The 21414-nt window shown below is 47.8% G+C and overlaps 2 long non-coding RNA genes across 5 annotated transcripts; one reads left to right on the top strand and one right to left on the bottom strand.

The window, feature by feature from the left end:
* The first annotated feature begins 7548 nt into the window (after positions 1–7548).
* Positions 7549–10552, top strand: LOC123383642. Of its 4 annotated transcripts, XR_006593559.1 has the most exons (4): positions 7549–8838; positions 9137–9239; positions 9315–9400; positions 9623–9931. It is a non-coding gene; the product is annotated as an uncharacterized LOC123383642 (long non-coding RNA). The 4 variants fall into 4 exon arrangements; XR_006593558.1 differs by adding an exon at positions 9982–10552 and having other exon boundaries at positions 7549–9400; positions 9623–9830; XR_006593557.1 differs by having other exon boundaries at positions 9137–9400.
* A 2141-nt stretch (positions 10553–12693) lies between these two features.
* LOC123383653 lies at positions 12694–21205 on the bottom strand. The gene is made up of 2 exons (XR_006593592.1): positions 20646–21205; positions 12694–20173 (listed from the first exon to the last, which is right to left on the bottom strand). It is a non-coding gene; the product is annotated as an uncharacterized LOC123383653 (long non-coding RNA).
* Between the last annotated feature and the right edge of the window lie 209 nt (positions 21206–21414).

Below are 21414 nucleotides of genomic sequence, written 5' to 3'. Positions count from 1 at the left end.
GCCTGGGTGGTGCAGTCGGTTAACCGTCCGACTTCAGCCAGGTCACGATCTCGCGGTCCGGGAGTTCGAGCCCCGCGTCGGGCTCTGGGCTGATGGCTCAGAGCCTGGAGCCTGTTTCCGATTCTGTGTCTCCCTCTCTCTCTGCCCCTCCCCCGTTCATGCTCTGTCTCTCTCTGTCCCAAAAATAAATAAACGTTGAAAAAAAAAAAAAAAAAGAAAGTGACTAAATGCAGGAAAAGTCTTCGGAAAAAAATGACCAGTGGTTCAGAAGCAGTGTGTAAGTGTTCAGTCACTAAATGTCTGGAACATTAACCTAAACACTTGGTAGTGGTTGAATCTAGAGTGGGGACTTGGATGTCTACAGGACAAAGGAGGATGGAAGCTTCCTTTTCATCCTGTCCATGGCTAGGATGCTTTACAGCTCATGGGGAAGTCCTGTTACCACCTCCTGGGATCCCCATATCAACCCCGTGGGGCAGAGAGGGCAGGGCCTGTGACCCATATTTTCTGTGAGAGATTAAGTGACTCACCAAGATTCGCTATTCTGAAGAGTGGGAGGTCCAGGATAGGAATGTAGATGTTGCCCGGGGACAGAGATCCCTGAAAATCTGGGACCTTCCCAGGGCACCTGAGATCATGCCTTGAACCCCTGAGCCAGGGGCTCCCCCAGTCTCTTTATCAAGTCTTCCTCCCCAAGGTCTCTGTGGAAGACAGTTGATGCCCTGGAGGAGGTGCCTAAGCTAGGAGAAAAGTACAAATCCTAACTCAGCCTCCCAACACTAGGTTTCAACCCCTGACCCAAGGCACAATGCAGTTACCACGAAGTGAAGCCCTTCTGAAGGAGCAGGGGAAGCCCAACAGTGGCCATCCTCACCCGGCCTCCACACTACCAGGGCTCTCACAAGGAGCCTTCCCCAGTGGCCAGTGGTCTGCTCAGCTCCCAAGCTGACTCCGAAGCCACGACATTCCAAACCAACTGTCATGTGACGGCTCTGCCCAGAATTAGCTTCCCTTCAGTTGACTAAGCCTGGCTGAGCAGCTACTGTGAATTAACTGCGAAATTGGCCCATCGGGCTGGTGCTTTGATGGTGTATTGAGTGTAGGCTGGGACACCTAACGTGGCACTGACTATTGGTCTGTGGAACCATCTGAGCAGCCAGGACTAAGGCCTGGCTGGTGGAGGGCAGGGGCTGTACTGGCTCTGAGTGGGCCCCTTCCCAGTTCCTCCTCCTTCCCCAAAATCTGATCTGTACGGACTCCTCATCCTTCTTGAGACCCTGCAGTGGCAGGGGCCCATGTCCCATCTCCTTTTAGATGGACCCCTCCATACCCACGGCCTGGAGAAGGCTCCTCCCCCTCCACCGCCATGACTCTCCCTAAGGATCACCCGGACCTGCATTGATCTTTCATCTGCTGTTTACTGTTTTGCAGGTGATTATAACCAACCCTTTACTGAGAGACTAGATTCAAATCTAGGCACAGCAGTCTGTGTTGTTTAATCATAAATCCTTTGTTATGAAGCTCATCAAAGATTAACAAATTGTACATAAGGAAAGCCCACCATTGAAAACCAAACAGTATTATTAATTATGTGCTATTTTTCTTCTAGTCTTGCCTTGCGATGCTACCCGGATATATATTCATTAAGCATGTCAGCTATTGGCTTTCATTTACTAGCAAGCAATGGGATAGTTCATTAAGGAGCAAAGGCCCCACTGGAGCATGGGTGAGAGTGTCAAAACAAGGAGGATGGACACCGGGCTAGTAATCAAATGTTTGAGTTCTTATTGGTCACGGCCCCTACAGTGTGTAGTTCTTGGGAATCAAGCTGTTTTTAGGGCTCATGCTGATAATGTTACCGAATATACTACATTATGTCCCTGGATCTTTTTTCCTGAATGAGTCTTCACACACCACATGCAATGGGGCCTGAACTCATCACCCAGGGAGCAAGAGATGCATGCTCCAGCAGCTGAGTAAGGCACCAGCCCGTCATGTTCCCGATTCTTAATCAGATTTGTGCCATGTCCTGAAGAATGACCACACCAGGAAACTGACTGAGCAGGCGCCGACCAGCTCTCTAACTCAGCTGTACAAGGGAGCAGCGATGAGGGTGATGGCACAAGGTTCATTGTGAATTGGTACTTCGAGGCTTCTTTTTCGTTGTCTCACGGGTAGGCTCACAGAACTTCAGCATTACTAGGGCTCACTCCTATTGACAATGCCATCCAACACCTCTAAAGGATCTCCTCAGTCCTTACTGGACTCAGGCCAAGTGCTGAGGAGTAGCTCAGCACTGGCAGAGTTTGACCAGGTTTTCCTAACTTGTGCCTCCAAACTTTCAGAATCTTTGAACTGACCAGAACCATGTAAGATTTCTAGATCTTTTTCATATTAGTGACTACGGCAAGTTCTATCATAATCTGGCTTGAGAGTTTCCCTGGGCTGTGGGACCACAGGGACTACCTCATAATAGTAGATAGCATGTGGGATTTTCCTTGGTCCAGGTGATTCCTGACATACACACACATGCTGGAATTGCTTTGCACAGCCAGTGATCCCATGGCTAAGTAGAAGTTAAAGCATGAGCATTGGGACTACAGGCCTGGGTTCACATCCTGACTCTTAGGAGTTCATGCTCCTGGACACAAGAATCTCTGTGCCTCAGTTTCTCCTCCTGAGAAGTAGGAAGAGTAACAAACCATCACATATGTCTGTGATGGCATTGAATGAATTATTGCATGTAAAGTGTGCGGTGTATGACAAGTGGTCAGAAAGATTCATTAGAGGGTACAGATATTAAGTGAGACCTTACAATTTTGCAAGTTCAGAGGTGGATTCAAACCTGGGACTCTGAGTTCCCAGACCATTGTTCTATGACACACAGCTGCTTTGCTTTGCCTAAAAACTATCATTTTACCTCAACATAATTTAGTTTTGACAGAATCAGAGGCATTAAAAAAAGGAACACAAAAGAAAAGAAAAAAGAAAAAAAAAGCTGTTGGTGACCCCTGGATCCCACTCTCTGTGGCCTTTGACCAGAAATATTCATGATTGTTCTCCAGAGTGATCCAATGTATACAGTGTAATTCTGGATAACACCCAAAGGATAAAAGTAAATGTGTGTTTGGGGGCCACAAATTGTTGAAACTCTCATATTGTTAGGGTCTCTTTGGACAACTCTTTATGTGAATGAAGGAACACATCTCCCCAAATACTGGACCCACTGCCCCTTTTTGGTATAAAGAGTATAGGGAAAGCATGTTAAAAACAATGATGGATACCTTCCATATCAACCATTCTGGATTCACTCTACATTTCTGTAATGAATAATTTGAATACACACTTTTGGAGTTTTAAAAGATCCTACATTACAATAGACATTGCCGTATGTTTTCTCCTAGGAATACCTAGTGGTGACAAGAAAGGGGTGCAGGATATAGTCCATTTTTCTCAATGGAGAAAAAATATCAAGGGAGCTATCTTGATAGAATAACCTAAACCCAAGAGATAAAACAAAACTATAAAACATATTCATAACTCCGTACGACCAGATAGAGAGAGGAGATTTCAAACCATGGAAAAATATTTTGAGCAACGGCTAACTGTCCAGTTAGTAGCAGACAGTGTTAAGAAGATCTTTATGAACATACCACCGCAGCAACAAATCAGATTGCCCATCTTCGAAGACACTAGGTACAGATCTGAGAACTCACTCACTATCAGAGTTGAACTGCTCAGCTCAGAGACTGGCAGTTGGAAAAAACGGGCATCTGACATCATTTCATCGCCGTGGCAACAGAGCTTTCATGGGGAATGCACGTGCACACCGTCCAACTTCTGCTGTGTGGACAGGTGCATCTCTACAGAGACAGGGGCACCATTGGAGATTAAGTGCTTGTGTTTCAAAAGCTGAATCCTGGTCTCACACGTTGTCATTCTCTGTTTTGAAAATAAATTACATGAAGGGAAATGACCTGACCCCTCCAACACCAATTACAATCACTAGTCAAAATTTCAGGGTGAAGAGGGAAAAAGAGAATATTTTGAGAATAGAGAGAGGTCCTATTTTTTTATTTAAAACACAATCCATACCCATTTCTACCAACCTCAGTCCAAGGACACCTCTAGAATGACGTTCAAATTTTGTTCCAGATGAAATACTAGAAGTAATCGTTATATCTTAAAGTAATTTAGTCAGGTTATAGACCCATTAATTATAAACACAATTTGATGTAGAGTAATTACATAGAAGGCATATTTATTTTCTTAGCAAAGGTGTGGGACAAGGAGTTTACCTTTAGCTCTTCACTGAAACACACATGCCTGTGTTTTTGATAAAAAACTAACAGCTACATTAATTACATGTTTTTTCTCTACCAAATTAGTCTAGAAGTTTAGAATCCGGGATGGTACATATAGAAAAAGTCATAAAATGAAAAATAGTAATTAAAATAATATTTACATTAAGAAAATATAATAAAAAGAAAAATTTCAACTAAAACTAAGGTAAAATTTTCTTGTGTCAATATGGGAAAGGTGAACAGAAATGTTATCGTGTTCTTTTTGAATGGTGGAATCAGACTTCTATTAATTTTATATGTCCTAAATCTTAAGATTTTCTACTCTGCCGTTGTATGTATGTTTTACTCAGAAAAACAATAGGAAAGGTATTAAATTAATATAAATGTTATAAAGGTATACAATTAAGTAATAAAGATATGTATTTACATTGCAAAAAAAAGAAAAAAAAATGTCCAGGGCTTTGAGCTGAGATGCAAGGAGGACCCAGACTTAGCAGGATCCCCCGTTCTGTCTGCATGTACTACCAGGCCTAGACATGAACCCAGGACAAGGGTGACTTTCAGGATTCCAACAGGGCACAATTCTCCACCTTCTAGGTCACTGTTCTCTGATAAAAATTATGCAAAGCACATACATAGTTTTGGCTTTGCCAGTAAACACACTGGAAAAAGGAAAATCAAAAACAGTGAAGCTAATGTGAGTAATATATTTTTGATCCGATACATCCAAAATGTTAAGATTTCCACTGTGACACATGAAACGAGACCACATTTCAAGGGCTCGAGAGCCACTCAGAGCTGGTTGCTACCATAGAGGAGAGTGGAGATAGAGATCATTCACAGCACAGCAATAGAGTGGACGGTACGTTCAGGATCTCCTAGGCTATACTTTAGGAACATAATGAAATAATCCACTTTGTCAGACTGAGTCCTGAGAATCACATCTCCGCCTGGAATCTCCAGACCCAGAGTCAGTGTGTGACAAAACCACATCCGTGTTGCCAGGCATGGATTGGATGGTAGGCACTCAGTAATGGTTTAATCATCTAAATTCTCCATCTTGCTATCTCCTTGGCCATCTCCTTTAAAATGTGAGAAACCAATTAATTTAATGACCGTATAGGAATCCTTGAAACTAACTAAAAGAATTCAGCGCTCCCCTCACCTCCCCTTGAATCCTGGCCTCCAGACTTACATTGGAGTTTCCCTCTCTCACTCACTGTATTCACACCCTCTCAATGCCCCATTAGTCCAATATTACTGTTACTTAATTCAGGTACATACTAGATTATTGTACCTGGAGAGAGTACCTTCCCAGTTCTCTGGGACACATGATATTGGCTTCTGGTGGTCCCCGATCAGGGAGAAATTGGGCCCCCAGGGGACATCTGGCAAATTCTGGATACATTTAAGGTGTCAACAGTGGGGAAGGCACGGCTGGCATTTGGCAGGCTGAGGCCAGGGATGCAGCTAAACATTTTGTAAGGCATCCTGCAGCTCCTCACAAGACTTACCTTGCGCAAAATGTCAACAGAGCCCAGTTTAAGAAACCCTGTCTTAAGCCATGTCTATTAAGTCTCTCTAAGAAAAAGGAGGATTCCTCCCAATCTCTTTGAATCCAATGTTAAAGGGTCGCTATCTATCTATAAGGAATTAGGCACAGACCCCACTGGTGTGAATGCAATAAATATATTCTCATAGTTAGATTTTGTAAAAAGTAATGAGGGCTCGCCTGGCTGGCTCGATCCATGGAGTGTGTGACTCTTGATCTGGGAGTCGTGAAGTTGAGCCCCAAATGGGTGCAGAGATTACTTAAAAGGAAAATTAAAAAAAAATTTTAAGGTTTATTTATTTTTGGGAGACAGAGAGACAGAGTAGGGGAGGGGCAGAGAGAGAGAGGGAGACACAAAATCCAAAGCAGGCTCCAGGCTCTGAGCCAGTCAGCACAGAGCCCAACACACGGCTCAAACTCACGAGGCGCGGGATCATGAGCTGGGCCGAAGTCGGATGCTCAACTGACTGAGCCACCCAGGCGCCCCAAACATAAATTTTTTTTTTTAATTTTTTTTTTCAACGTTTATTTTTGGGACAGAGAGAGACAGAGCATGAACGGGGGAGGGGCAGAGAGAGAGGGAGACACGGAATCGGAAACAGGCTCCAGGCTCTGAGCCATCAACCCAGAGCCTGACGCGGGGCTCGAACTCACAGACCGTGAGATCGTGACCTGGCTGAAGTCAGACGCTCAACCGACTGCGCCACCCAGGCGCCCCGAATTTTTTTAATGTTTACTTGTTTTTGAGAGGCAGACAGACAGACAGAGTGTGAGTGGGGGAGGGGCAGAGAGAGAGGGAGAACACAGAATCCTAAGCAGGCTCCAGGCTCTGAGCTGTCAGCACAGAGCTGATGTGGGGCTTGAACGTGTAAAACAACAAATCATGACCTGAGCCAAAGTCGGATGCTTAACTGACTGAGCTACCCAGGGGCCCTGTTAAAACCTAAAATGTTTTAATGGAATGTAGCAATCATTGTCTCGAGAAGTGTACTCTAAAAGCTCACTCCGTGGACACCATCATTTCTCCCCAGATATTTCTCTCTGTGATTGCAAATATGTATTTTCAAGGATTTGTGAAGCAAACTGGAGTGTGTGCAAAATCACAGGAAATTGGACAACAACGTTTCTGTTTTGAAACTTCTGCTACCGACTGTAACAGAAACGAGACTACTAATGTTACAATAAATCCTATCCTGCATCTTCTATCTAAACCAACATTCACATCAAAACTATTATTGATTAGCCATCTCACAGCATTTCCACCCCTTGGTAATCCTAGTAAAGTGTATGAGGTTTAAATCTGTTGGTGGCTGACAAAGGTGTGAACTCAGAGCATTTATAGTCCATTTAGAACAATGTCTCTCAAAGTCAAAAACAACCACCGCTTCTCAATATTGGCATTGTATGAGTTTCATGTTTGCTTTCCTTTGTTCAGCTCAAGTTTGGAAATGTGTGAAAATGTACAAGAAGCACGAGAATTGAGAAGCACTTGACTTCTGAGGTAGGAAATTAGAAATAATTCTTAGATAATCTTAATATTTCCCCTTCTTGATGTCGTGCCACAATTCAGGTAAGTTTCCTTTGCTTTATTCTTTCTTTTTTTTTTTTTTCAACGTTTATTTATTTTTGGGACAGAGAGAGACAGAGCATGAACGGGGGAGGGGCAGAGAGAGAGGGAGACACAGAATCGGAAACAGGCTCCAGGCTCTGAGCCATCAGCCCAGAGCCTGACGCGGGGCTCGAACTCCCGGACCGCGAGATCGTGACCTGGCTGAAGTCGGACGCTTAACCGACTGCGCCACCCAGGCACCCCAGCTTTATTCTTTACATAGTGTGCACTCGAGTTTTCTCCCTTCCATTATGTTCTGTTGTTTGTATTACTCCTAGATAACCAGGAAAGTGTAGGGAGACATATATTGTCAGGAGACAATATATGGGAAATCTGATGGATTTCAAAGTATTAAGTCATAGATCAATCCAAGAGTCATTATTTGTTGTCTACTTTTCTCCTTGTATTTGATATCCAAAATCAAGACCACAGGCCCAGCTCTCTTCTAAATTTGTGTCATTAAAGAAAATTTAAGACCACACCCTCTATCAGAAGCCCCCGCAAGTTGTCCTGGGAGTGCAAAGTACAAACATCATTTGTCTTGGGACAAAAGGAAAGGTTTCTACAGGTAGGAACAATTGAGGGGACATTGGGTGTAGCGGAGTTTGGCCACACAGTAAGGATGGATCAAAGTTCCCCGGAAAATGGGAAGGCTGAACACGTACCTACGAATTGAAACGGCTACAGTTTTTAATCGTCCTGCGAAGAAGCATGGGGTGAGGCTACCCCTGGTTATCAGGAGACAGAAATGTTTACTGAACGGAGCAACTGCAGGATCAGGTGGGTGTTTGCCTTCCAGTGGGCATTTCAGAAGGTAAGAGTGGATGCCTTAAGCCTGCATGAGGCCAGGGAACAGGGAAGTGCTGCCATCGTCTTTGACATAGCTCCACCTAGCGGCCAGCCGTGTTTACTACCACTCGGTTCACCCAACCTTCTTCGGGTGTCTGCCAAAGTCCCTCAAGAACTACAATCCCTCCGCTTTTCTACAGTTGAAGAATAAAGACCCAAATAAGTGAGACACAACAAAAACTCCTCAAATTTCATCGACAGATCACTAATAAAGATATTTAAAATGCGTGTAATTTACCAATTGTTGTTATGACCTTCCCATATTTTGAAGCTCAAATCTGTTTAAAATATGCTTCGTGGGCTTTGATACACCGATAATCTTATATGTTACTGTGCAGGAAAACGTGATGGCAGTAAGAGATTTCTACTTTCTAGTCACTGAGCGGCAACAAAATCAAAGTGAAGAATTTATCTCCCAGGATTGGAACCAAGCACAGCCAATTTCCATCTCCTCCTCAGCTTGGTACCCCACGGTTCCTCAAAACTAGGTTCTGGGCCCACATGTTTCAAATCGCTGAGCTAACGTGAGTGAGAATTCATATCCTATAGAAGCTAAGTGTATTAAGTAGTAAACCAGAAGGTTTTAATTTTAAACAGTGAGTCAAATTGAAATGGGAATTTTATGACACATTATGTGCTTGACAGATGAAGCATATTTGTGTAAGCAACATAACTATGGAGTATTGTATAGAGAGAGTTCATGTTCATGTCTGGTTTTGTCCACAAGACAAGGAAAACATGGTATTTATTGACCACAGATAATTCTTCACATTTATCAATCCTCACACTCAAAATGTCTGAAACTGCTGTTTCTTTTGAAAGTTCGGTTCCATGTGGAATAAAAACACACGTGGCACCATTTCTGTCATCAGGATATCTCAGTCCTCCCAGAATTAAATTAAAACATAATCGGATGATGAAATAGGTGAGTCCTGGTATGGTAGGGTGGCAAGAGGACCCTTTAACATAAGGAGCCCCTTCTGAATCAATCTCATTTCAGAACTGAGCCCCCTTTGAAAGGAGTTGGAAACCAGAGAAGAATCTCCTAGAGGAGGACTCCACTCTTCTGCAACCTCCTTTTTGCTGGTCAGTGTTCTACAAAAGGCACATGTGAGACAGCAAAGTGCAGGGGACGAATCCTTCTATGAATACAGCAAGTGTTATTGAGGTCACCTCCATCACAAACACAGTGTGTGCCCCTAGGGATACTGTATACGCCTGGGCTCTCTGTTCTAGGAGCTGTGGGTAGGAGTAGATTTTCAGTACCCAGGCTTGAGAGATGACATATTCTTTCTTTTCCCTGAACAGATCATGACTTGGACTGTTGTACGAGATGTTGAATTGAGTTTCTCCCATTGATTGGTTCAACCTCTCAGCTGCTGCTGTGGGTCTGAGCCACGGCCAGGTTGGAGTGGTTCTGCGAGTTGGGAGGATCTCTCAGCCTAGACTGGCAATCGCAGGCAGAAATAGAATGGGACCCACCCATGTCAACTACAGATTGTCTAGTAGCTCTATGGTAAAAAGAAACAAGTCAAAAATCAAATCATTGTAATGGGCAAAATGGTACCACTTCAACGTGTATTTGATTTCAAAAATACATTGTTTTTAAAACCTCAACAAGAAAGTTTCTTCTTCTTTTTTTTTTTTTTTTCTTATTCTGTCCTCAGAATCAGTGTGCATGTCACACTCAGAGCACGGCTCAATTCAGAGGAGCTGAATTCCAGGGGCTCGATTTCCACAGGTGGTTGGTGGCTACAATATTGGACACCCCAGGTCTGGTCTATTTTACCAGCTCAGGTCAAAGATGAATGACCAACTGAGACTTTAATTCTACCTGGCATCTCAAATATGAGAAGATATCAGAAGAGCAGCACCAAGAGTCACTTATGTTTATATTTGTAGTGCGTGGCATTTCCTAGTAGAGGGAGGACACATAGTAGGTACGTGACATGTCTATGCAAGCAAAGAGGATAAAAACCCCACGCAGTCCTGTTCCTTTAGGTCCTTAGGAAACTCTACTATCATGCTCATTTTCCCACAGAGAGTGGGTATGGCTGAAAATTTTAAATAAGGAAGGAGATGTCTCATCTGCCTCAGTTATCTTGAAAAACCCATGCTCCTGGCACAAAAACAGACACATAGACCAATGGAATAGAATAGAAACCCCAGAACTAGACCCACAAACGTATGGCCAACTCATCTTTGACAAAGCAGGAAAGAACATCCAATGGAAAAAAGACAGTCTCTTTAACAAATGGTGCTGGGAGAACTGGACAGCAACATGCAGAAGGTTGAAACTAGACCACTTTCTCACACCATTCACAAAAACAAACTCAAAATGGATAAAGGACCTGAATGTGAGACAGGAAACCATCAAAAGCCTAGAGGAGAAAGCAGGAAAAGACCTCTCTGACCTCAGCCGTAGCAATCTCTTACTCGGCACATCCCCAAAGGCAAGGGAATTAAAAGCAAAAATGAATTACTGGGACCTTAGGAAGATAAAAAGCTTCTGCACTGCAAAAGAAACAACCAACAAAACTAAAAGGCAACCAACGGAATGGGAAAAGATATTTGCAAATGACATATCGGACAAAGGGCTAGTATCCAAAATCTATAAAGAGCTCACCAAACTCCACACCCGAAAAACAAATAACCCAGTGAAGAAATGGGCAGAAAACATGAATAGACACTTGTCTAAAGAGGACATCCGGATGGCCAAGAGGCACATGAAAAGATGCTCAACGTCGCTCCTTATCAGGGAAATACAAATCAAAACCATACACAGATATCACCTCACGCCAGTCGGAGTCGCCAAAATGAACAAATCAGGAGACTATAGATGCTGGAGAGGATGTGGAGAAATGGGAACCCTCTTGCACTGTTGGTGGGAATGCAAATTGGTGCAGCCGCTCTGGAAAACAGTGTGGAGGTTCCTCAGAAAATTAAAAATAGACCTACCCTATGACCCAGCAATAGCACTGCTAGGAATTTACTCAAGGGATACAGGAGTACTGATGCATAGGGGCACTTGTACCCCAATGTTTATAGCAGCACTCTCAACAATAGCCAAATTATGGAAAGAGCCTAAATGTCCATCAACTGATGAATGGGTAAAGAAATTGTGGTTTATATACACAATGGAGTACTACAGGGCAATGAGAAAGAAAGAAATATGGCCCTTTGTAGCAACGTGGATGGAACTGGAGAGTGTGATGCTAAGTGAAATAAGCCATACAGAGAAAGACAGATACCATATGTTTTCACTCTTATGTGGATCCTGAGACTTAACAGAAACCCATGGGGGAGGGGAAGGAAGAAAACAAAAAGAGGTTAGAGTGGGAGAGAGAGCCAAAGCATAAGAGACTCTTAAAAACTGAGAACAAACTGAGGGTTGATGGGGGGTGGGAGGGAGGGAAGGGTGGGTGATGGGTATTGAGGAGGGCACCTTTTGGGCTGAGCACTGGGTGTTGTATGGAAACCATTTTGACAATAAATTTCATATATTGAAAAAATAAATAAATAAATAAATAAATAAAACAAAAAAATAATATTAAATAAATAAATACCATGCAAATTAAAAAGGAAAGAAAGAAAGAAAGAAAAACCCATGTTCCTAAAATGTGGTGATGTCCGCTGCCTCCAGTGTGTCAATTCATGCCAGAAGGAGCCCTGTGAGGATGGTTTGTTGTGCCCATTTTGTCTGTGCTCATTCAGAAAGATAAGATCAAGACAGGTGGTCAGCTGGGGAAGCTGGTGTCCGAGATCGAGGAACTGGAGTGGCCTTGGAGACCTATTCTCATCCTTTTCACAGAAGGATGCTGAAACACCAAGGTGAGGCAACTGTCCTGTCCCAGGTCCTCTGACTCACGTCTGGGGACAGGAGGTAGGAATTGGCCTTGGCTAAGTTAGATGTTGAAACACAAGGTCCAAGCAAGCATAGGTGGCCCTTATAGACCGGATCCTTTCCCATGGGCAAGGAAAGCTTTACTACTCTCCCAGGGGGAAACAGACCAGCTCCTCTCTACACAAAGCTCCAATTGGGGAAGCTAACGAAAAGAATTACAAGAGGAAAAGCCCAAGTCCCACCCTCTGGGCCCTGTGCGGAACAAGAGGTCTAATGATACAGGGTGGTGAGAGTGGTGACCCTGCTCCCCACCCCACATGCAATACAGACTATCATGACCCCTGCACAGTCACAATGGACTGTGAAACTCTCCCCTCTTTTCCTCACTCATAATCCTTCTTCCTAACACCCCATCAAACTTTGCCTACAGCTTTCAATTAAACCACAATCAGTACGCGTCCTATTGAAATCATGAATTATATGTCTTTAGCATATTCCAGCAAGGTAAGGTCACAGAAGACACTGATTTTTAAAATATAATACAAGTTCTATTTCTTATATTTATTTACAAAATTGGAAAGAGACATGTAAGTAACTGGAAAACCTTACTCCTTAACATATTCCAAGCTAGCACTGCATTGAATTTGCTTCAAAATTGTCTGCTCTCTTTGGTTTTTCTGCATATATGACAAATCTGTAGAATCCCAGTCTGAGAAATGGTGCCACAAGGTGACCCAGGGCGTCCAGAGGACTCTGAAGGGTTTGAGGGGATGACTGGCCTTGGGAAACTCCCAGCCCGGACTGGAGGCTGCTGTGGCCCCTATCTAAAGACAGGCTGCTCTATGCCCATGAGGATGCGGAGCTGAGCCCTGGGAACCACCTTACTTGATTCACAGGGAGACCCCCGGCCTCTGTCCTCCTCCCTCTTTGCCTGGGAGCCTGAACTGGGAAAAACCCAGCCTACCCTGCACTATCTCACCTTGTTGAGTGGCTGATGTGCTCGCTGTTTCCCTTGAGAGGGTTGGGCAGCATAGGGTCCTGCAGGACTGAGATGTTGAACCCTCCAGGGACACGTTTCCCAAAGAACACAATGTGACCTGCTCCATGTGGCCCCGCAGGGGCCTCCAGCCCTGTCGTCCAAATGCAGGAGTCAGTGGAGGCAGGAGTCAGTGGCCCAACAAAGTTAGGGCTGGGCAGGGCATGGCTATCTGCGCCCTGGGCTATGTTGTCAGTACACCCTTCACTTGTGGAACGTGGCCATAACCTTCATGTCCTCCTGCAAGGTCACGTGCATTGTGGGCTGCCCCAGCGAGCTCCTGGGCATTCCGGTTCCCTGAAGGGCACTTGTTTGCCTTCTGCACTTCCTCCTGCCTCTCTGCACTCCATTTCCTCCTCCTGTTCCACTCCATGCCCCTTCTTTCCTGACACATTCTCTTTCATCCACGACAGGAGGATTTCTGGAATCAGATTCCTGATGGAATCATTCTTGTTTTAAAATTGTGTGATCTTGGTAGCTGTAAGGCAGAAGACAGTCATGTGATTGCAGAGGCCCCCATCCCCATCTCTGGGGCAGGAGAGCACCAAGACGGGCTCGGCCAGGGCAGACACAGGCTCCCGGGGGGCCCTCCGGCAGAGCGATCCCAGCCCTCCTCATTCCAGCCTGGTGCCCAAGCCACCACACAGGGCTGCTCAGCCCTGGGAACAGGGTGCTGCTGGGAAAGCTGGTGACGGGATGCTGGGGAGATTATATAGACACTGGAGATGCTAGGCCCTCCTGGGCCTGGATGGGACTGGGTCCTTCAGGATGGGAATCATCCAAAGAGGGAGCAGGGAAGAGTCACACAGGAGACTTAAGCGCCAGAAATAGATAGAAAAGAGCCAGAAGTAGGAAGTAAATTATATGCAGATGGCTAGTGTCTGAATCCTAACCCTCCGGATCTGTAAAACAGACTTCTGCGTGCACAAGGGCAGCGACAGTGATGGGGTGGCCGTGGGAAAGAGAGGATGAGGTCAGGGGAGGTGAGAACTCAGGCTGCTGCTTCTGGGATTACATCCCTGACCCCAGATGGCAACTGTGCCCTCACACTACAATCCCCCTGGGGCCCTCTTCCCACCTTTCTCCAATGTGATGAGGAGCAGGTCCAGGGACTCCAGGCCCTTCCTAGTCCTCAGATTCCATGCCTGGGACCAGGAAGCAGCACCTGAGCCACCCCGTCCCTCCAAGAGGCAGTCACTGTCCCTAGGACTTTGTGTGCAATACACTGCCCGCCTCCCAACTTCCCTCTCCAATGACCACCTGGACTCCTTCCTCCCTCCAGATTCCTGTCCATTTCCCGTCTCCTGGTCAGCCTCCACCTTTGTATTTTCCTCCAATATGGGGAGAGTGGAACCCAAGTGTGCATGCCATGGCTATACTGCCACCTTCCCTAACCAATCAATCCATCAACTAATCAATCCAGCCAAATCCAGGGGCACCTTCATGGTTGTGCTGGGCCATTGGAGAAGACAATCCATTCCCCATACCGTGTGGCTGGCCTGTGCCTGCTCTGACCTTAGGTACCTGGGGGACACTGGGCGTTCCCACAGCCCTTTCCTCCACATTAGTCCCAGCCCCTTAGGGACAGTGACCGTGACATTAGAGGTAACATAACTTGCCCAAAGTCCCCCAGTCTATAGGTGAAGCGAGGGGAAAACATCAACAGGTGCAGCCGTAGAAACCCCTGTGCCTGCCAGCCTCTGCCCTGAGCACTGGAAGGAGTGGGCGAGGACCCAGACAGGCACAAGAAAGATCACACGGAGGGCTATAACCGTGGTGTGGGGAGCAGGCCCATTGCTGTGTGGCTGGAGGAGTGGGATCTGACAGGGGCAGGAACCCCAGCCCCACTGCCAAGAGCCTCTTTCCTGGGGCTGTTCACTCCCAGGAGACAGCTCAGCGGGGCCTGGAGACCCAGTGTGTGTGAGGGCCCAGTGGCATTCACACAGGCCTCTAGAAATCCTGCCAACCAGGGAGGGTATCAGCGTGTGTGTGTGTGTGGGGGGGGGGGAGCTGCACAGAGGTCCCTTCCACGTGGAGGCAAGTACAGGATTTATTCGGCTCCAGGGACCCTGGATTTGGGTGAGGAGAGGAGGAGAGAACTTGCTCCAGGGAGCACCTCCCACCTCACTTCTTCAGACGGTCCCAGGAGCACTTGCAGGAGCTGGAGAGGAAACGTTCTCTGCGATGCCCACCCAGGGAGCACCCTTTCACCCAGGGGCAAAGCTGAAGGTAGCCCATACAGGTGCCGCTCCGTGACCTGAAGGTGCAGAGGGAGAGGGTCCCCGGGTCCCCAGCACCCAGCTCACATGGAAGCACTTTGTCTCCGTTTCAAGTGTGCATGCCAGAATATGCCTCATCAGACCACCTCTGTCACAGATCACACCAAATCCGACCCAGTAAACTGCCCCTGCTCAAGTCCCAAGACGTGGGAACCTACCGTAACCAAGGCTTTGATGCTTGGCAGAGGCAGAGCAGAAGAGAGCAGGTCTTAGCGGAAAGAGAGACTTTAAATAACAAAGCAAGAAAAGATTGCGAACAGTACACCCTAAGCCAACAGACATAACAGCTCTTATTCCTACAGCGTTAAAATATGAGAAGGACGCACATTTCCTTTTCTCTCTGATTTCATACCCACCTCCCTCAGTCTCCAAAGCTGCAGGTATAACCTGACAGCTCCCAGAAACCATTTCCTGATACACTTGAGGGCTGTTCCCTACCTAGGGGTTCTTCAACCTTGCTGCTCGAATCATATCTTCAGTGGACAATCCAACCTTTACAGACACAAGCATGAGCAAGCAGCGTACTAGAGAGAGGGTCTCCCCTGTTCCTGCTGCCCCAGCTGAGGCCATGCTGGCCCACCCGGCATCAGCTGTCCTTCCTCTGGGTCCTCAGACCTTCCCTGGGCTCGGTGGAGTCAGCGTCCTTCAAGGAGACATTGACCACCCTTGCAAACCTGCAAATGAGAGAAAGGATCCGCCTTCACCTGGCACTTCCCCAGCTGCACTGGATCGTGATAGCTCTCACCTGGGCACGAACCAACCTGACCTTCCCACTGTGACGGACACATGTTGGGTTAGGTGGGTTCCATGAGCACACCCTGGGCCAGGCTCCGAGCAGCTGCCCAGGAGAGCCGTCTGTCGGGATGGAAATGCTCTGTGTTGTAAACATGCACCTGCTGGGTACCTGAACTGTGGCTAGTGTGATGAGGGATGGAATGTTTAACTTCATTTGCTTTAATTAATTTAAACATGAGCCCGCACGTCTGGCTAGTGGCTTCCCCCCTGGAGAGTGCAGCTGTCGGATCCAAAGATGCAGAAGACGTGACGTGCCTGCCCTGGGGGTGCCTGCAGAGGATTTGCTGGCCTGACACGATCTTCCATTAATAGGTTCTTAGGGCTCATACACATGTGCCAGGCACTCCATGAGTCCCTGGGAACACTCAGAGAGGACGGCCACCCCCCAAGCCCTCGAGGAATCCCAGCCGGGGCCCACTTGTAAGCAGAGTGAAGAGCATCACCCCCCACACCTGTGCTGGATGTAATCAGCGCAGCAGGGTGGGGGGGGGCACCTCACTGTCCTCAGGAAGCCACCCCCCTCTCTCGGATCTGGACCAGAGCCGGGGCAGATACCCAACTTAGTGTGGGGCCCGACAGGCTGGGACAAACTGAGGAGGGACCTTTCCACCCCTGAACTAGATCCCAGCCCAGAGGTTTTACAAGAGGCGCTTCCCAGTGCTGAGCACTGTGTGAGACAAGAGTGAGGGAGATGCTGTCAGTGCCTTTGTAGTGACCACCCAGGGCTAGGGCTCCTGTGCCCACGAGTGGAAGGAAGGGTTAGAACGGATAGGGTTTAGAACCGAGAATTCCAATACCTGTCAGACAAATTCTCCAACTGATGTCCTCAGAGCCAGGGAAAGGTACAGCGAGGACTACCTTAACCCTGGGATCAGCCCCCACCACTTTGCTCAACTCCCTGTGCACTGGAGCCTGGGCCCCTCTCACCTCCTCTGCAACTAGAATGTTCTACAGCTGCCCTGGTCACGTGGGGTGAGATCCCTTTTGTATGAATGTGTTTCCAGCCAAATAACTCTTGGCCAACAGTGTGTAGACAAGGACTGGTTGTCAGGTGACCCCCAGAAGCAGGGGAAGAGTACAAGCTGGTCCCCCCCCCCCGGCCCCCAGTGGATCAGGCCTGGGAACCTCCTTGTGTCTGGCCTGGCTCTGGTTCCATCCCTGTGATATGTCCTGGGTGGGAGAACAGGAGACCTGACTCCACTGTCTGCCCCTCCCCAGTGTCAATGAAGGAAAGAGTCTGGTAGATGGAGAAGAGGCTGGGACAGGAAGGAAGGCCCTCTCCCCGGGCTTTTAGGACGATGTCCATGTGGTGCTCTCACCCGGCACCCCGGCTCCTCCTGCCTCATCCCTGCTCATAAGTGGTCCCCAGGCAGGGGATGCGTGAGAGACAGTCCATGGGGCTTAGGGCCGAGGGCCTCGTCGCAGTGCCTGGCTCCCCATCCACAGGCTGTGCTATTCCCCGTAATCCATCACCCTCTCTGGCCTCCCTTGTCCCAGAGGCCAATTAGATACCATTAGGGCTCCTTCTCTTAAATTAGGATTGATCCATCTGCCATGGGGTTAAGGAAACAGCCTGCTCAGAGGTGAGATCTATCATTAAATGAAGTGGTTATTGACCCAATAATGGTGATTCTGAAACAGTTTTGTCCACTTAGAATGCTGGGAACCCTTCCTAGCTGGCAGTGGGATTTCCCCCCAAGTTTATTAGCATACAACGAACTGTATACACTCAAAGTGCAGAATTTGATCAAATTTGAAGTACATACAATTGCATGAAACAATGGTGATGGGAGTTTTCACTTAGAAGCTGACATTGTCAGCTGCGTTTTTGGAGGGGACACCAGTCTAGGGAGACACACACACACTCACACCACACTCAGAGCCACACCACCTAGATTCACACAGGGAAGAGCCCACCACCATACACACAAACCCTCACCACCCAAAGGGAGCAAAAGTGCTTGTGAAGAAATGGCCACGGTTCTTTCCCTGTAGTGTCAGCCTCGTTCCCCACATCCCCAGCCCCCGTTCCCAGCAGGCACCCAGAATCGGGGTGGTGCTCCCAATGAAAGCCAGCAGGAAAGCCCCGGGTCTCTCACCACCTAGATCTTTCCCCAGCAAGTGTGGGACTCCATGGAACTTACTATTTTCACTGACTCCCGAGACCACCTGCAATGACAGACAAGCATGAGGATCAGATCGCTCCCATGTGTCCTCTGGGTGACTTTAGAGACCTAGCCGGGAGACCATCCAGTAGAAGCCCCAAAGGCCAGAGTAGAGAACGCTGCTGAAAATTCCTGGATCACGTCCTCTCAAGTCCATGTCGGTTGCCAGTCATGAGATTCTTAGTCCGATGAGGGGGGATTTCTGCTAAGGAAAGCCCTGCCCCCCTCTACCCCCACCCCCTCCTCCCACACACACACAGTCTACGAGCTGGTGCAACCCTTCGCAAACAGCCGCATGAACCAGATGTCACTGGTAGGACTCGACACCCATCCCCAACAAGGAACTGATCAATATCGTCTCTGATGAGCATGCCCACATTTTCACACATGAATTCAACTGAAAGAAAGAAACCTAGAAAGCAGGGTTTGTGTCTCAGACACAGGCAGGTCAGCTCACCGTGGCACTGGACGGGGCCTTGGCCTCGGCCCTGTCCCAGGATGCTGCTCCGCCAGGCCCTCGGGGGGCAGCCAGGAGGACACAGGGTAACTATCACTCAATGGTGGTGCTGCTGTGCTGACGTTGGGGGTTCTGCTTGACATGACACGGGCCCAGCCTGCCTGGCAGCAACGGGTCAACAAGCAAGAACTGAGCTGTTCTGGGCCACCCGTCTCGGTGAAGGAAGGAGGCAAAGGAGAGGGGCGGGAAGGGAGAGAGAGGCAGAGTCCGGGCTGATAACAAAGCGCATATTGAGTTCCTGTTTGTCACTGTCCCCGGCCATTAGGCTCACACAACCCAACGCTTCCAGGGCTTGTGGTGATCCTGTTATTAAATGCCCTAAAGTATCTCCCTGAGTCTTATCTGCTTCGGGCCAGAGGCTGAGGAGTGACCCCAGCACTGACAGGTGTTGACCTACATTGTCCGAGGTGGCCTCACACTTCTCAGAAACTGTGGGCCGACCGGGAGCACAGGGCTTCCTACGTGCATTTCACACTAATGGCCGTGCCAAAGTCAGCTGAATGCACTTGTGGCTGCGGGGGGGCTGCGTGACCGATGAGGCCACCTTGTAAGGCTGGCAGGATCTGGGACCTGGGTGGACTCTGGCGCTCCAGGCATGTTCCCAGATGCCGTAACTCCCTCGCCCCACGTCAAGTGCGCGTGAGCAGTGCAGGTCAGAGTTCAGAGCTGCAGCCACGTGCCTGGGGGCCACCTGGTAGCTCCAGAGCTTGGGCCCTTCATCTCTGCACCTCTGCCCCTCTCTCTGAGGGGCGGGGAGAGAAAGCCAACGCCAGCACAGCTGTGACGAGGGGTGAACAAGACAATGTATGCAAAGCGTGTGGGGCGATGGGGTTCTTTCTGAGAAAAAGGACCCAGCATTGGGACGTGTACATGGGGCATATATCTCCTGGGGAAACACATGCTCTTACCCACAGGCACTGCCCACACCACACGTTCACACCACGCAGACGCACACAGAGACCCTGCCCCTAAAGCCCATACACACAGACCCGCACCGTATAAGGGAGCGTGGCTGTTCCCAGGGACTGGAGCACTGGCCATGGTTCTTATCTGGAAAATCGGTCCTTCCAGAAATGTCCCCTTTCCCAACAGGAAGCTGGAAATAGGGCAACCTTCCAGACTGAAACCAGCAAGAAAGCCCCACCTTTCTTTTCTTGAGGATTTTTCCTCCATAGGTAAATGATTCTAAAACACGTACCATTTTCACGGGGCCTTGAGTCCCCCTGCAATCGCAGAAATGAAAACACAGTGAGAGTCAGGTCATACTGTATTCTGCTTGCATGGGGCTTTTGTTCTCTTGGTGAGTCTAGAAAACCAGATGGGAAAAGGCAGTCGACTCAAGGGAACCCAAAAGCAAGAGTAGAGCAAGTGTACTTATGCCAAAAGGCACCAACTTTTCCTGGACAGTAGGTCTCAGGTCCATTTTGATTGGCAATTATAAAATTCTTTTCCAAGGAAGACAAATGCCAGGATGTTCACTGCTGTCCAGTTTGGAATGGATGCTGTCATTTTTGAGTGCCCTCTTGACTCAGGTATCTGTTGGTAAGAAACTCCCAACTGACACTCTCCCCACCGTGGAAACTGCATATGCCATCCATAATATACACTGTCAGATCATCCTGCGTGAAATCCATCAAACCTGAAATAAACCGCCAAGGCAACATATCAATCTCAGACAAAGACAGGAGACCTTACCCTGGCATTAGATGGAGCCTCTTCGTCTGCTGTGTCATGAGGAATTTCCTCGGTAGGCCCTGGGGGAGATCTAGAACGACGTGCCAGTCACGAGTGGTGCTACTTGGCACTTAGGCAGCTTTGGTCGCCTGGGCACGGAAGGAGGCACGGAAGGAGCCGGTTAGTTAATAACCACGACCAGGGTTTTCCTTGGTGCAAAAGGAAGGCAATGGGAAGAAGCAGAAGAGAAATGAGAAACAGAGCCTTTAGACTTTCCAGTAAAGGCCATCTGAGTCACCGTGAAATGTTCATGATTGCAACGGTATGACATTTTGGAAAGGGCAGATCTGGAGAGACACTAAAAAGACCAGGGGTTTCAAGGAAAGAGGAAGGGGTGAACAGGTGAAACCAGAGGCTCATTAGAGCAGTGAGACTCTTCTGGTTGGTTGGTACCAGATATTCAATATTTTTTCCAAAAAAAGGACATAGAAATTGGGGCACCTGGGTGGCTTAGTTGATTATGAAGCACCCGACTCTTGATTTCGGCTCAGGTCATGACCTCACAGTGCGTGGGTTGGAGCCCTGCGGCAGGCTCTGCACTGACAGCTTGGGATTCTCTCTCCCCCTCTCTCTCTGCCCCTCCCCCACTTGCACGTGTGCACGCTCTCTTTCCAAAATAAATCTTTAAAAAACATAGAAATTTACAACACAAGGAGTGAACATCAATGTCAAGTATACATCAATATTGGTTCACTAATAGTGACAAGTATAGCACAAAACGATTAGGGGT

The sequence above is a fragment of the Felis catus genome (assembly GCF_018350175.1).
Source record: "Felis catus isolate Fca126 chromosome F1 unlocalized genomic scaffold, F.catus_Fca126_mat1.0 chrF1_random_Un_scaffold_34, whole genome shotgun sequence".
Lineage (NCBI taxonomy): Eukaryota > Metazoa > Chordata > Mammalia > Carnivora > Felidae > Felis > Felis catus.
This window is presented reverse-complemented; position numbering and strand designations above follow the sequence as displayed.